Source organism: Melanerpes formicivorus, unplaced genomic scaffold (genome assembly GCF_026170545.1).
Source record: "Melanerpes formicivorus ecotype bairdi unplaced genomic scaffold, bMelFor1.0.p_v2 SCAF_5, whole genome shotgun sequence".
Taxonomy (NCBI): Eukaryota; Metazoa; Chordata; class Aves; order Piciformes; family Picidae; genus Melanerpes; species Melanerpes formicivorus.
The window spans coordinates 28,610,569-28,626,697 of NW_027142357.1; the positions used below are offsets into that span (position 1 = coordinate 28,610,569).

Here is a 16,129-nt window from a genome sequence, read left to right on the forward strand (position 1 = left end):
CCTTTTGTGTAATTGTAGAGAGTGGCAAGGTCTCCCACTCAGCCTCCTTTTCTTCAAGCTAAACAACCCTAGTTCCCTCAGCCACTCCCCACAAGGCTTGTTCTCTAGAATCTTCACCAGTTTCACTGGCTACCACAGCTTTTTGGGCCAGTAGCTTCAAGGATTTACTGGAGGTGATTGTTCTTTCCACATAAAACTGTCTCAGAAATCTCCCTGCAGGGGACATCCAAGGTGGTTTCATAGCATGCATTGTTTCTAGGTGTAACTATAGGGCTTTCCCATAAAGGATATAGGGAGGATGGACCTCCATTTACATGCTTGGCTAAGGCTGGACTAATGTAAAACTGGATTCTGGAACCAAAGCCTTTTCCCTGTGTAGGGAGTTTGGGTTTGAAATAATTTGAAAAAATTAACTTTTGCTCTTGGCAATGTTGAGGAGGATGCATCTGTATTCTCTGGGCTTGCAGGGTGGTAAATAACGTGCTGGTGGTGCCCTGCCTATGGCTGACATTTGGCATTCTAACTTGAGGTCAGCTCCCATTGCCCTGCCCTGTACTTATTCCTCAGCTACAAGCTGATAAAGCAATTTTCACATGGAGAACATGGGGAAAGAGATACAGCAGAAAGATCTGAAACATAACCTGACATGTCAGTGCTATCCAGAGGGTTATAAATATTTCTTTGAGCCAATGGGTGTTTCCAGGTTTGGCACCTTCTTGTCCTGCTGAGTCGCTTCTTATGGGAGGTGGGTTTTAGGGATCAGACTGCTTTGTGCCCTCCTCTGTGTTTTCACTACCATGTACCTTGTTCTCTATAGTACTTTTGCCCAAAATGCTAATGTTTTGAAGCATCACTATCAGCCTCATTCCATGGATATTCAGCTTGCAATGAATGCATTGATTCATAGCTTATTTTTAAAGCCAGAAGGAATTGCTATGCTGATCTGCTCTGACCTCGAGCATGCAGTGGGCACAGGAGTATTTATAGCTCTGTTTACAGCATTCTACTCTGTATACAAGCCAATAAAACCATGTCAAGAGCAGGGTCCCTGCCCTGGTGTAAGTCTGACAGCCACTTCAAGCTCAACTGCTTTATTAAGGTATTTCCCGCAGACTAGCCCTGCTGATTCCAGAGCATGTGGGCAGGGTCACCCATGCACAGGACTTGCTGCACATGTATCTGAAGCCTGTCTGCAGCAGAAGCAGAAATAAGTCCAAGTGCAAGGACAGATATCCAGGAAATCCTGAGTATGTGCTTTGTAGTTTCTTAGCCCCTATGCTGAGTCTGTCTTGTATCTTCTCTTGGAGTATCATCTCTCCTATGCTCTGATCATATTGAAGCAATCTGGAAGATGCATAAGGTCACTGGATAAGGTGGTTGAAATGAGCCTAGGGAATAATAACTTGTAGAGAGGTGCTGGAGAAAAGCAGGACAGAGCCACAAGCAACTGCAGCTGCTACAGCTTTCCTAATAAAATATTTCTCGGTGTGTGTTCCCTGCTCTGTATTTGGAGTTACAGGGTGCTCCAGGGCACTATGGTGCTTCATATCAGACATGGTGATGAACTGACCTGCTCAAACCTCAAGCACTCCAAGAAGATAAGCTCTCCAGTATGCATGGAACAATGCTAGAAGTTACCTTGCTTTCCACTTACCATGTCCTGCCTTCATGACTCACAGAATGCAGCCATGAGGGTCCCCTTGTATTTCTCCTGTGCTCAACTCTTGCCTTAGCCATTGATGTGTGGTGAGTGTCCAGCCAGAAACCTGAGCATACATTACCTAAATACATTACCTAGACAGATGGACTACTTTTGGTTCCTGTTCAGTGTCACATTTATTCAGGTTAGTGCCTCATTAGTGCTTTTGGACTGCCAGCATGACGCTAGAAGGCCTTATCACTCTCCTTCCATTAAAATAGCAATTGCAATATTTCTTAGAACAAAATTTTAATAGCTGAATTTTGTTATTGTCCTGATTGACATATGTCCCATCAGGTTTGAATTCCCCTGAGGGCCTGCCTTTATCACTAGGCTGTATTTGTGAGAGAACATGTAACTGACTGTAACATTGTACATCCCTCGGATGAAATTCCTAAGAGGGAAAGTAATTGCCCTTTTCCATGCAGAATGGTAAACTCAGGGCTAATGCTTTGATAGTTAAGAGCATCAGTTATCAATATTTCTGCATGGAGGCAGCAACAGCCACCAAGGCCCTTCAACTGTGAATCTTACAATCTTGCTCTTGGGCAAAGTATATACAGTCATCTCTAATCTGCTCCCATCTCCCCACAAGCAGCTTACCCAGCAGTGTGAACAAATTGCCTGGAAATGTCGTCATCAGGCTTCAGCTGGCACTATCTCTCCTTCTGCCTGGGTCATTGATCTCCTCATCTCCCCTGCCTTAAAACTCACATCATATATTAATTTGCAGCTCTCCAGTATTGAAGCAGCAGCGCTGTACCTTTCTTGCTTGACACCAGCAGTTTTCTGAAGTGTCCTTTACTGCTGCTCTTACAAAGATCTCCTGAATGTGTCTCAAGTGGCCTCCCTGCCTGCTACATAACAGCATGTGCTCTGCAAGCTTTTGTTTCATCATAAGAGAACTTAGAGCTGTTCTGCTTTCAGAAATTGAGTAAGATTCATCCTCCTTCCTACAGTGACTCAGTGTGCTGGAGAAATGACTCCTGTCTTGTACAAGCAGCTACCACAGAGCTGTCAGAGCTGTGCCAGCCTCTGCTAGCCACCAGTTGCCCGCTGGAGAGCCCCTTTGCCAGCAAGGAGCTGGGGCTGCTCCACACTCTGGTCTTATGATTGCTAAATAGAGAGTCCGTTGATAAATAACATAAATGCATGAAAGACACAAGAACTAACAATTGTTACAGTTTACTTAGATAATGCACCCTTTTCCTCTGCTCTTTTTGTCCATGTGTCCTTTCAACATCATCCTTTGAATTTTGAGTAGATATCTTTGCATACCAAGTTCATACTCAGTTGTCATTGCAAGCATGTCCAGGATTAGGCCTTCAATTCACCCTAGAGAAATGATTCTGTAAGGAATAAAGTTTTGCCTGGCTACTCACAGGTGCTGTGGTCTCTCTCTGCTTGTACTGGTCGAAGTCTATTCCCAGCCCTGGTCTGCTACCATAGATTAATCACCAGGTGCCACTCAGATATGTTTGCTGAGACCTGTTTGCTGAGCTGAAGCCAACTTAGGCAACAAAGCTGCAAACTTTTGCCTACTGCGGGTTTGCATAGCTATTCCCAAGGGTCTAATCTGGCCAGCAGAAACTTTCCTTATGTTTTAATAAGAGTAATAAAGTCCCACCTTCCCTCAACACTTGTAAACTCTGACATGGAAATCCATGCAAGATGGTGAGGCCTCATATTTGAAACCCTTATTGCTAAATTAATGGTGATCTTAATGGGAATAATTCCATTCAAAGGAAGTTTGAGATTCAAATGAGTCTGTTTCCTTAGGGAATTGTGTTCTTTTAGAAAGCTCTTATGATCTTTCTAGAAACCACATTGGCAGTCTCTTTATTTTGCAGCCAAATTCCTCATCCTAGGCCTAGAATATGTCCAGAAGAATATTTCTAGAAAATCCTCTGTTATGACTAGCCTGGAGGGGGGAAGTGTTCTATGCATCTTTCCTGAAACAAAGAGTGTCAGGCTGATCTCTTGTACTAGCAGAGGGGGAAAAAAAATCTCTTGAGACTGATGTTCGCAGTCTGTGCTTAGGGTGAGTCACATGAAAGGCAATTTGAGATAAGCACAGATCCTGCAAGAAAACTACTGATTTTAATCTCTGTACCCCTGCTTACAGGGCCTTCGCTGTAGAAATAAAAGTGCTGTGCTTCCTTGTGATGTCTCTGTGTTAAAAGATGCAGCACCACCAGCTGCCCTGAGCTTTCTGTCTATGCCCTCACTGTATGCTTTCTTGGGGAGTTTTTTTTATTTATGACCTGTTTATAGTGGGTGCTCCATGGTCAGCCTGTCCCGGCCCTCTCGTAGCTGTTACAGCCACACTATAACCTGTCTTCAGCCACGCTGGCTCTGCAGCAGACTCAACATGTAGTTGCATGTGAATATCACTAGATGTCCTCTACTGCTAAATAGATTGAACATAGCCTGTGCGAAGCACCACACAGAAGTTCTGTGAAATTAATCTCAGATGTTTAAATAATTTTTGCCCTTTTTATATCTTCATTGTTTCTAGCTCATAGATGCACAGCAATATTTTTCATCCATAGCCTGAGGGGGGTGATCTGATACCTCTGACTGGACTTAAAGCTATTGTATTGATTTTGTGAGATTTGGAGGCATCTAGCACCTCAACTTTTTCCTTTGCAGCTCATTTGAGACTGAACTACTATGCAGGGGTCAGTCTTTGGTCTCCTTGTGCTCTTCTCCAAATTCTACACCAAAGATCAAGCCTGTGGTGTCTCCCCTGCAGCAAGATCTCATCAGGATGATGCATTCATGCATCTCTGAAGGTTGCAGTCTGGTACAGCTCCCTGCTCCAGCACAGTCCATCTGCCCTCCAGGCAGTGACGCCAGCAGCGTCGTGGGTTAGTTCATGGGAGGGACACCATGTGCCAGCCCCTGCCTCCTCTGCAGTAACCCCTTATCCCGGGATATATGGCACTGGCAGGAACTTCTACAGACAAAATTCTTACCCATTTCCCTATTCCTGAAGAGAAAACGTTGCACTTTTTTTGTGTAAACAGTCCCTGCCTTGCTGCCATGCTGTGCAAGCCCTTGTGCTAGCAGCTGCCCACTGCAGAGCTCGGCTTGCATGCAACATGCCAGGGGCAGCAAGAGAAGTACCAAAAGGCAGCTGCCAGCAAAACAAGCCAAGAGGCTCATGCTGCATTAACCCACTCAGCTTTAATATGGGATAATAAACAGTCACATTCATCTAGCCCTAATATTGAAATATTATGCTATATAAATAATGTGTCCTCTTATTTAGAGACAGTTTGCTTGGAGTATAGTCTGACCTGAGCAGCTCAGAAACTGTACGGTCACTTTAATCTGTTAAGTGAAGCTGAAACAGACTGGAAATTTCATGTGCTTAAAGCTGTCGGGAGGGAAATGTTGGATGAAATTTTAAGGCACTTTTTTTCTTTTAGCTTTGTATTGAGTTCCACAGTTTGAAGCATTGCCCATCCTGCGCTCACATTACCCTGAGGAGGGCTGGTAAAGTGGGGGTTCTTTGTGACACCGCCCCTGCTGTCAAACTGAACGTAATGCTTTGTTTGTGGGCTCCTTGGGGTGACTCAACAGGATACAAAAAGGTACTTAAATAGGACTTGTATTCTGTAAGTGCTCAACCACAGCAGCAATTCCCCTTTAGCAATGTTGTCAACTAATACGTACCACAAGAAACGTAATGATGCTCAGGATACTGGCTGGAATTGAAAGGATTTTTTGGCTTTCTTCCTTACTTTCTTATGGGCAGGAAGGCTACTGAGAACTGAGGAATGCTCTGGAGACCCCATGTGCAGGAGCCAGGCCATGAGCTTTTCTTCTCAAATGTTACAGACTTTGGTATGAAAAGCATCAGAGGTTTTCAGGATTGGGTGTCTGAATATTTGGCTTGGCTTTGAAATACAGTTTTCTCCACAGCAGCAAAAACATGACTGCTCTGACCTTCTTTAAGATGTCCAAGTACAAAGCTGTAAGGTTAAAGATCTAAACCTGAAATCTTTGTCCTACCAGTCCCAGGCCAGCTGTGTCCCCAGCATTCAGTGACCACATTTCCACACCTTTAAGTGTATATTAATAATTTGCTGTGTTTTGACACTCACTAACGAGTATTGCTTACCAGCAGCTTTTCCACTGTTGCCCTTGCTTGTGGCAAGACATACTGATAGCAAAAAAAATATTCCTTACAGCCACCACCATTGCTGTATTGCATAAAGCTGCTAACAAAGTCCACTCTCAGGAATCTAAGGAGACTATTAAGTCTCTGAAGGAAAATTTGCAGCCGACAAAGGAGCTGAATTTTGTAGCAAATTCTGTTACTTCTGTTGACAAATGCATGTCTTACAAGTCCAGCTGTTGATTTATGTGAACAAAACACCTTAGTCCTGCAGTTAGGCTGGGAAAGCCTATAGGGCTTTTCCTATATACGTTTCCCATACCTTAAGATGGGGTGTGGGGGGTGGGTGTGTGTTTAGAGAAGAATTTGCAGGGTGATCCAGCACAGACATCACAGCCAGGTGTGCTGTGGTTGCTTGCTGTGGGTCTGCTCCCTCTCACCTCCACACTGCTAGAACAATGACTTTGAGACACTGTGGTACGCTGTTTATAAAATGGCAGTGTGCTCTTCTGCCACTTACATGGTAAAGACATCATGAAGGCTCTCTCTTGTTTTTTTTGCAGGCTACAGTGAAGTGACAGAATGCCTTGGGTAGATATTTTCAGGGAATACTGGGGCATACATAATGCTGATTTGTCACAGGAGGGGAGCTGGGGCTGTTCACTTGCCTGTAAGAACCAATTTGAGTCATATACATGTTTTGCAAATGAGCACAGGGATGGCCATGAACCAGTAAGGAAAACCAGCAGGTGCCTAAATGGTGGCTAAATGTTGCCCCTTGAGAGGCTCTGGATGCTTGGCACTTGCCTGTGCTCCCATGGTACAACTCAGGGCTGTGGTGGGTTGACAATTCCCCCCAACACTAAATTTGCCAGACCAGCTCAGTTGGAAGCAAATGAAAAGCTGTATTTACAAGCAAAACGACAATCTACAGTGGGATGCAATGAATATGTACAAAATATACAATATTTACAAAATTTACAGGTATTTACAATTAATAAACAGCACAAGGAACACCTCCCCTTGTCCAAGGGGAAGCTACTAGCTTTTCCCTCCCTGCCTCCCTCTTACCCCCCTGTACAAAAGGGACAAGAAGCAGAGAAGTTAATACCTGTCACAACACAAACAGTGCAGCCAAGGTCAAGCAGAAGCACGTTAGTATCTCCCAGCCCGAGGAAGCAAGAAGAGATTGTTTTGGTGCAACTAGTTAAGTTCCTTATCGCTCCAGTGGGATTGTTTAGAACCATCATTATTTTCCTTTTTACGCCCAACAGTGATTTATTTACATTTTATTACTTTTTGTCAAAGATATGTGAGAAAAAAAATTAAACACAAGGGCACAGGCAGATAAAACCATCTCTACTGATACAGATCATTCTCACCTAGCTATTGCCAGTATCCTCTGTGAGAGCACTGTGCGCCAATAAACGAGTATATGCACAGAGTAGGACTTCTGCTCCTGTCAGCTGCAAGGGGAAGGTGTGGGGTGACAAAGGAGATTGCAGGTGAGGGAAGAAGCACTGCTTTGGGTTTGCCTCCCAGTGCCAAGGGCACAAAGAAGAGGTGGGAAAAGTAACCACTGCTCGTGTGTTCCCTGAAGTCCCATCGAGGATGAGCCATGGAGCCTTAAATACGAATTGAGCTCCTGCAAAAAAAAGCGGTGGTTTGCTCTCCTCCTCTTCCACATCTCTCCCGGGCAGCTGCATAGACCCCGGAGGCTCGCTCTGCTCCCTTTCAGTCACAAGTTCCCCGAGGCCCGATGTGTCGGGACGGACAAGGCGAGGCACCGTCCGTCCGTCCGCCCGAGCGGCTTAAGGTGCCGCCGTCCGTTCCGGCGGTCCACCTTAACGCGGCGGCGGGCTGCGGCGACGGACGGTCCCATTGCCGCGCCGGGGGTCGGTGGGCCCTGGGTCCCCCGGGAGCCGTGCCGCCGCCCCGCGCCCGCCGGAGAGCGGCAGAAGAATGAGTCGAAAGTGATAAATACGTCGCCGTTAGCGAGCCCCGGGTGATGGTTGGTCCCGGCTGCCGCTGAACAACCCCCTCCGGCGGCGCACGGCCCGGCCCCCGCCGGCGGGGCCGGGCTATTTATAGCAGTCGCCGCGGCGATATAAGGGATGGTCGGGTGCGTGCTCCCTGCCGTGGCTGCCGGGTTGGGAGCGGGCGGGGGCCAGCGGCCGGCGGCGCTGCCCGGCCGCGGGCAGCTCTGGGCGGGCGCTGAGGGTGCGGCCCCGGCAGCCCGGGTGAGCGTGACTTGGAGGACGGAGGTTTGGAGGGCTTGGAGTTGGGTGGTGCTTTGAGCAAGGAGGAAAACCTAAGCAGCAAACCTAATAATCGCAGTTTGTTTCGCTTTTTCCCCAGCGAAGCAGAGGGGTGCAGCACAGCGCCGGGAGGAGCTAGGACGCTTCACGCCTGGGAATCCGGCGGGAGGGTGGACTGCCGTGATACCCCATAGTAACCGTGGCAGGGCTTTCCCGGCTTCTCTTTCCCCAGTAATTCCTGCTGAAATGCAGTGCCCCACTTGGGCATGAGCCCCACCCACCCCCATCAGGAGGAGCGCTGCCCAGGCACCGCCACTTTCACTGGCCGGAGATCGGTGTTGGAAAGAAAGAGCTGTCGTCGCGAAGCCGCCGCTCTCAGCAACGTCAGCCGCCGGGCTCGGGACGGTACGGTCGCTCTGTGCCGCGGATCTTACTGTGCGACGGCGGTCGGGGTTTTCGGTGTCTTGGGGGAGGGGGTGTTCTTTCTGTCTCCATCGAACGCTTGGGAAATTGAGTATATAGAGCAATGGTTGGACCTCTGTGGGTTTCATGTCTTCTCCTGGGCGCGTGATGGGGCGGGTCGGGGGGGTCACCTAGAATTATGCTATGTGATGAAAAGTATTTCTAAAGGGATTACTGGATTTTTGTTGTGCCTGCGTTTTTTTCCACCCACCAGATTCAGAGCCACGCCAATCTTTTACTTTGCTACCTCTTGTGTGTTCTGTGTATTGCAAGATTTCTTGTCTTGCATTAAAACTGCTCTTGGACTGCTGGGTACTTTGTGAAAGCTTCCAGATTCATGTAATAGTTATTGACTAGTCTTTTAGAAGAAAGATATCGATACTATCTTTAATTACAAAGAAACAAGGAGAGGAGGAGATACTTTCTTTTCCGATTTTATTTTTTTTCTGCTTTAAGAAAATTAACTGGACCACAGCTGAAGGACAGGGATTTTTCGGCTCGGGTGCTTGGGATTTGTGGGGATTAGAAAGAAAACTCGCTAACTTTTTAAATCTTGGGTTTTAAGTGGTTCAAGAGCCCAAGAAATAGTGGTTATAAATCCCTGCTTCCCAGAGAGAAAAACAAAGGCATTCTGGCTGCAAGTTGAGGGGCAAGTTGACAGACTTTGGATGGACCAGTTTCAGCATCCTGCACTTGGTTGCACTAGTAACAATTCCTGTCGAGGAACATAGACTTTACACTGTGGCAGTTTGGAGTAGAGTCTGTGGTGTTGTAAGAAGAGCAAAGTGCACAGTGGAATCCTGACCCTGTGTGAGCTTTTTTCGCCAGCACAGGTAGCTGCATCCCTTCTGCATCCCACTAGTTGGCACTTCACAATGTTTGCTGCCTAATGTTATGAAAGTGTGAAAATCTAAGCCGCTAACTCCTTAGGTAGCTCAAACAACCTAAGTTTGAATTTTGGTGGCAAGCTAAAAGGGATGCTGTTGACTGAAAATGTTCTTTTTATGTCTTGTCTCAAAACTGTTGCTCATACAGTAGCTGGGACTAAGAACAAGCACCTCAATTTTATGGTCATACCTGGATATAGATGTGCTTTCTGAAACGTCGCTATGAAATTATCTGGTCAGCTTTCAACATAAGAGAGATGCATTTCAGAGTCTTAAGACTACATGGGTCAGATGTTGTTTTTCTTTGAGAAGACTGGTTTCTGCTGCTCTGAAGCTGTTAGGGGCACTGCAGAGAAAGGGGTCTATTAATTGGAAAAAAAAAAAATAGATAAGAGAGAGAACAAGGGTGTGGTAAGGAAATTATAAAAGCAATAGCTTGAAAAAAAACCCCAAACTTGGTAACACTGCTTTGGACTAAGAGGATTTGTTTCCGTGTACTTGAGTCTGAAAATACAAAGCTGACAGCATCTCTTTAAAAAATAGATGTTCTTCATGTTATAGGTCTGTATCAATTGGTTTGACTTCCTTTGATTTTTCTCCTCCATTCCAGGAGATACCCCATACAACAGTGTGTAGCCCAGATTGAAGGGCCAAACACCCAACCAGCATGACTCCCAGACCAGAGCAGCTACCCCAGGGTCAGAGCTGGCTCAGCCTCTGTTTTCAGATGATATGAATGGTAGTTGCTATTTTTTTAAGTCTTTGGTAGGTGTTTGCACAAGCTCAATAATTATTTTTTTGGTAGAGGAACTAAGGATTATAGAAAGAGTTTGCCTTCTTCATGGGGGGAGTTTTTGACATGTTGCATTGGTTGTTTTCTTCTTAAACTGAGACTGAGGCTAACAAAATGGAGAAATAGAACTGTATCATATAGTGGTTAAAGAGGAATATTTCCCTTAAGCATTTTTTGGTACTTGGGGAGACATGGTATTTAGGGACTGTACGGAGGAGGATGTGCCCTGTACGTGGCCTGGTGTTGTCACTGGCAAAGTAGTACACGAGGGGAACATAAGGACAGGTGAACACAGGGGAAATGAATGTGGTGAATCATTATCATTGACTTCGTGCTGAGGTTCATTAGAGGTCTTATTTAACTGCAGATAGGAAAAATGTCCTGTACCCAAGACCTGCATGGCCCTTTAGCTCACACCATGTGCTGCCAGTGGTGTTTCTGTGTTGAGACCATCAAGGCAGAAACTCTACTCTGTTCTGCTTTTAGCTCTGGAGAACACCTTGAGGAAAGGTGTTTGGCTTCGTTCATTTCTCCCCTTCTCTTTTTATTTTCCTTCTTTGGGTGTGAAATGTTTTCCTGTGGCAGGACTCAAGCTAAGAGACTCTGCTTGCCTCAATTCATTAGGATGAATCAGCCTGCCCTGTGAAAGTTTTAGGCTCCAGAGTTCATCTTGACCAGTCTTCATTTGTTTTTGCCTGGATGGTTGCCATGCACTGCCCCAGACATGCTGTCTCTCATGGTAACTCCTCACTCCAGCCTTGCTCAACCTTTGCAGCCTTCCTGGGGGATCTGGTGCAGTGTGGTGCCCCTGTGCCTGAGATCTGCCTTTGTCTTTGTGTTGTAACTTTTCAATAACTGCTCATCCCTTTACCTCTTACATCTGCAGAGGAGGCAGCAAGAGGGACTGTACCTCAACATGGAAATGTGCAAGCCTTCAATGCAGAGGGTGCTCCAGACTCTGGAGAAGGAGGATATTGACATGAATCCATAGGAATGAGGAGGGGAGTGGGTTTGCATTGTGACAGTGTTTTGCATAAGCTTTTACTGATCATTTTACTTATTTATGTATAAGTGGATTGGGGCTGAGGGGACAGATTTGATATGGAAAATGTGGAATTAGTTTTTCAGGCTTCCAAGAGAGTACTACAGACAGGGCTAAGGAAGAGAAGTGGTGTTAAAAGATATGTAAATGTCTCTTGAAAGTGACCTTTCAAAAATCAACAGTATTATTCTTAGTGTCTGATGTACCTAACTTTAACTAAGTATAAAGCAGAAGGGGTTGGGAGAATTTGGTCCAAGTGAAAACAGAATGAGCGTGGGACTGCCAGATGGGAGGAACGTTAGCCCACTCCTTGGTGGAGTCATTACTTCTTTCTCCTGTTATTGCCTACAAGAAAAACTTGGCAGAAAATACTTAGTGGGGAGAAGAGTACAGCCTTCCTGATCTGCTTGAATGGTGCTGGCTGTATTTTTCTTCATGGAGAAACAAAGGTCCAGTGCTCCAGTGAGTCACTATGTTTGTATCCAGTGTAAGTCTAGAGCATGTCCCCATCACCTTCAATAACATCTGCAATAAGCCACAACTGGCTCTTTCTGAACAGAGAGGAGAAATGAACAGCTGTAACTTCAGATGTTGCATTTTTTGGTATATTCATTTTTTGAGATTTATGACACTTCCATTCTCCATTTGAGAACGGAGCGGCTCAGTTGCTGATCCATGCATGTGTGTATGTGTGAGAAAATGTCAGTGGAGGAGTAATATGTATGAAAGTATTGCACAGAGATATGGCAAACTGCTTTTAGATGATGAAATAATTGTACAAAAATGTCTCCTGAAATAATGATTGAGGGAAGAGGTGAGGGCAGATTTGGGGGAAGTTACCAACATTTTTAAGCAATTTGTTGTACTTACAGTACTTATTACTGACTGCCCTGCTAATTTTACTGCTTTAGACACTACCTCTTCAATATGTGGTGGTTAATGCTCTACAGGCATAGAGGTTTCATCAGGGAAAATAGTTCAATGGCTGGAACTAGCTGAGGAGATGGGAACCCTGTCCCCAGATACCATCTCTGTCACAGACTACTCAAAGATAGTTAGGCTAAGGTCAGCAACTCTTCCAGACACCTATTAACTGTGAATTTGCCTCTCACTGAGCCCACATTTCTTTTTTCTAACATGCAGTAGAAGTTTCTTCTGTGTGAAGTGTGTTGGGAGGATAAACATAACAAATGCTGAAACACTTCAGAAGGCATCAAAGTATCTGAGATACTGGTATTGGATCCCTTTTTCTGCCGCTTCTCTTCTGGACAAAATTGACCTGCTCAGTGCTCTTACACTGAGGTTTTTCATCAATTTTTGACTAAATCTTGGTTGCCTCAGAAGTTGTTTGCCATTGATGGGTTTGAGATTAAAATCTTGTATTACTTTCTTCTACTAGAGAGCAGCTAAAAAGTGTTCTAACCCCACTTTATCTTCTCCTAGGTAATGCCTGTTTTGCCTTCTCTTTCAGATCTGCTTCTGGAAAGAATGTTGTACCAAGTATGTAACTTCGTGCAGTGGGGTAGAAATGGTTGATACTTTCTTCATCCCCCTTAGCCTTCCACTATATAAGCCTTCTTTGTTTCTTCAGATTCCATTTTGTTTCTCTTTTGAAAGTAAAACAGCGCTTTATCCCATATTAGCTTGCTAAACTGACCTTAAGTGTTGAGCATTTAATTTCATGGAGGGGAAAATCTGTGAATTTTCCCAATGGTGGGGGAAATGCTTCTAAATGGCTTACTGATCTCTGTGCTCTCTGGTTATTGTCAACTTATAGTTTTAGGTCTAGAGATGAGCATCGCTAAGGACTTCCTGGGCACATTTTTACATCTCACTGGTGACTTGTAGTGGTCAAACATGGTGAGCCACTGGTTTATGTAGTGGCTGGTGCTAGTTCACTTAAGACCAAACAGCTGCCATAAGTTTCACAGAATCACCAGGGTTGGAAAAGACCTCAGAGATCTTCAAGTCCAATCTATCACCCAACACCTCATGACTAAACCATGGCTTCAAGTGCCACATCCAATCTTTTTTTTTTTTTTAACACCTCCAGGGACGGTGACTCCACCACCTCCCTGGGCAGCCCATTCCAATAGCCAATCACTCTTTCTGTGAAGAACTTTCTCCTCACCTTGAGCCTAAAGCTCCCCTGGTGCAGCTTGAGGCTGTGTCCTCTTGTTCTGGTGCTGGTTGCCTGGGAGAAGAGACCAACCCCCACCTGTCTACAGTCTCCTTTCAGGTAGTTGTAGACAGCAATGAGGTCTCCCCTGAGCCTCCTCTTCTCCAGGCTAAACAACCCCAGCTCCCTCAGCCTCTCCTCATAGAACTTCTGCCTGAGACCTCTCCCCAGCCTCATTGCCCTTCTCTGGACATGTTCAAGTGTCTCAGTATTCTTCTTAAATTGATGGACCCAGAACTGGACACAGTACTCAAGGTGTGGCCTAACCAGTGCCGAGTACCGTGGCACAATGACTTCCCTACTCCTGCCAGCCACACTATTTCTGATGCAGGCCAGGATGCCCTTGGCATTCTTGGCCACCTGGGCACACTGCTGGCTGTCAACCACTACCCCCAGGTCCCTTTCTGCCTGGCTGCTCTCCAGCCGCTCTGACCACAGCCTGTAGCACTGCATGGGGTTGTTGTGACCAAAGTCCAACACTCGGCACTTGGACTTGTTGAATGCCATCATGTTGGACTCTGCCCATCTGTCCAGCCAGTCAAGGTCCCTCTGGAGAGCCCTTCTACCCTCTTAACAGATCAACACCTGCTCCCAACTTGGTGTCATCTGCAAGCTTACTAATGATGGACTCAATCCCCTCATCTAGATCATCAGTAAAGATACTGAGTAGGATTGGGCCCGACACTGATCCCTGGGGGACACCCCTAGTGACTGGCTGCCAGCTGGATGTGGCACCATTCACCACCACTCTCTGGGCTCGGCCCTCCAGCCAGTTCTTAACCCAGTGCAGAGTGCTGCTGCCCAAGCCACGGGCTGACAGCTTGGTCAGGAGTTTGCTGTGGGGGACGGTGTCAAAGGCCTTGCTGAAGTCCAAGTAGACTGCATCCACAGCCTTCCCCACATCCACCAGGAGCGTCACCTGCTCATCATCTCCAATGAAAATGACTACAACTGCATCAACATGCAGGCACTTTACAGCTCCCTGGGCTGTAGGTTAACCTCACTAAGTGTCTACTGGGGTCAGGTTTGTTATTCTTGTAGGTGAAAATAAGTCTTGGTGTGTTTCTGATTTACTGGAGTGTAAATAAAGCAAGAAGGCCTTTTGCTTAGAGGCTCACTCATCAGCATATATTAGTAACGCTCATCAGCTTTTGACTGGAACTTTGATGGCATAATTACTCTAAAAGGGTAACATATTTAAAACTACCTGTGTGACTTTGGGAGTTAGATTCCTAAGAGTCTTAGTCATTGTTTTAAACAGGAATTGGCTTTTTAAGCCACACATACTCTTGAAATTTTAAGAGAAGGCTTCTGTTATCATGTCTTTAAAATGACAGATTCAAGGCAGCTCTGCCACTTATTTCAGACATTAAATAAGGAGCCTGAAGAAACAATAGAAAAATACAGTGGAAAATAGCTTCTCATGGGTAATCTTACTAGAGAGGTCCAAGATGTAAAAATGCCTACTCAATGCCTACTCTTCAGTCACCTGACAGCAGGATGGATGTGAGCATATATTTTTCAGCTGTGTCTTTAGGGCAGCTGGTAGGATGATTGATGTCTCGTCTGTCACTGCAGAGAGCAAAACATACTTTTCTCCAGATGTGATTTGGTGTACTGAATTCAAGCAACTTGTGACTAGAAGAGTTCAAGTCACCAGGGCAAACATAGTTATCAGGAGAAACAGATAAACTAAGAAACAGTTTTGCATACTCTAAGTTTGTGTAGGTAAGACTTTAATCTGCCACCAGTCTTGGGTTTCTGTTTGAGCAGTGATGGATTAGTCTTGGTACTTGTGCAATTTTAAAAACATTCCTGTAACATCTGTAATGAAATAGTTATTTTACAATATAACTATCAGATAGGGGCATACTATTTATCTCACTATCTCCCCTTATAGCTGGAGAACTGAAGTATTTATTAAGGCTAAGCACAGCACACAGTCTCACACAGCAAAGTCTGCAGCAGGACAGGCAGGAGGGTGCTGAAGCTGGGTTTCAGTTCCATGAAAACTACCAAACTCTGGTCCATGCTTTTCCCATTAGGTCCCTCCTCAATGATTCTGCAGCAGCCTGGGGCATATCCTTGGCTAGACAAGGTGAGAGTTTGGCTTTTCTAAGAAGGAAAGCTCAGGCCTTGTAATGGAGGGAGGAATTTGATGTACGTGTGGAGGAAGACAGGAGTTGGGGAACATCCCACAGCTAAATATGCCAACACTATTTAGTGGGTCCCAACTTCCCCAGTGCTGGCGCAGGCTGGTTCACAGCTATCAAAACTCCATTCCTTTCAGTAAATCTCTGCTCTCCCTGTACCCAGAAGCAGTTCTGCTCTTTCTAGTGAAGTTGATATGAGTGGCTGAGTGGACGAAGAAGCCTTCTGCCCAGCTGCTGACTCCACAGCTGCTGCCAGTGTGCTGTGTCCTTGTGCTGTTTGGGCACCCTCATGGAGGAGAGCTGCCTTTGCTTATTCCTGGCCTTGTGAGTGGCACCAGTGTTTTGGTTTTGGGGCAGGAAGCTGCCACAAAGCCAGCAGGAGGAATTTTTTGGTTTGGTTGCATGGTGAACAGTAACAATATGAGTTTTATTGCTCAGAATGTATCCACATTTATAGGATGCTATATTTAAAAAGGAGAAAAAATGAGTCATGGGGAGCCATGCTAATGCTAAGTATTTATGTTTACCTT

The 16,129-nt window shown here is 45.6% G+C and overlaps 1 protein-coding gene across 3 annotated transcripts in view; it reads left to right on the top strand.

Annotated features, from left to right (window-relative positions):
* Nucleotides 1-7,963: 7,963 nt before the first annotated feature.
* The window catches only part of MRAS (muscle RAS oncogene homolog), a 40,650-nt gene continuing 32,484 nt past the window's right edge, over nucleotides 7,964-16,129 (top strand). The window contains exons 1-2 of one of the 3 annotated variants that reach the window (XM_068138954.1): nucleotides 7,964-8,065; nucleotides 8,316-8,488. The gene's annotated coding sequence lies outside the window, so the exon portion shown is untranslated. Of the gene's footprint in view, nucleotides 8,489-16,129 lie in introns of all 3 variants that reach the window. The other 2 variants (XM_068138951.1, XM_068138952.1) reach the window with 2 other exon arrangements.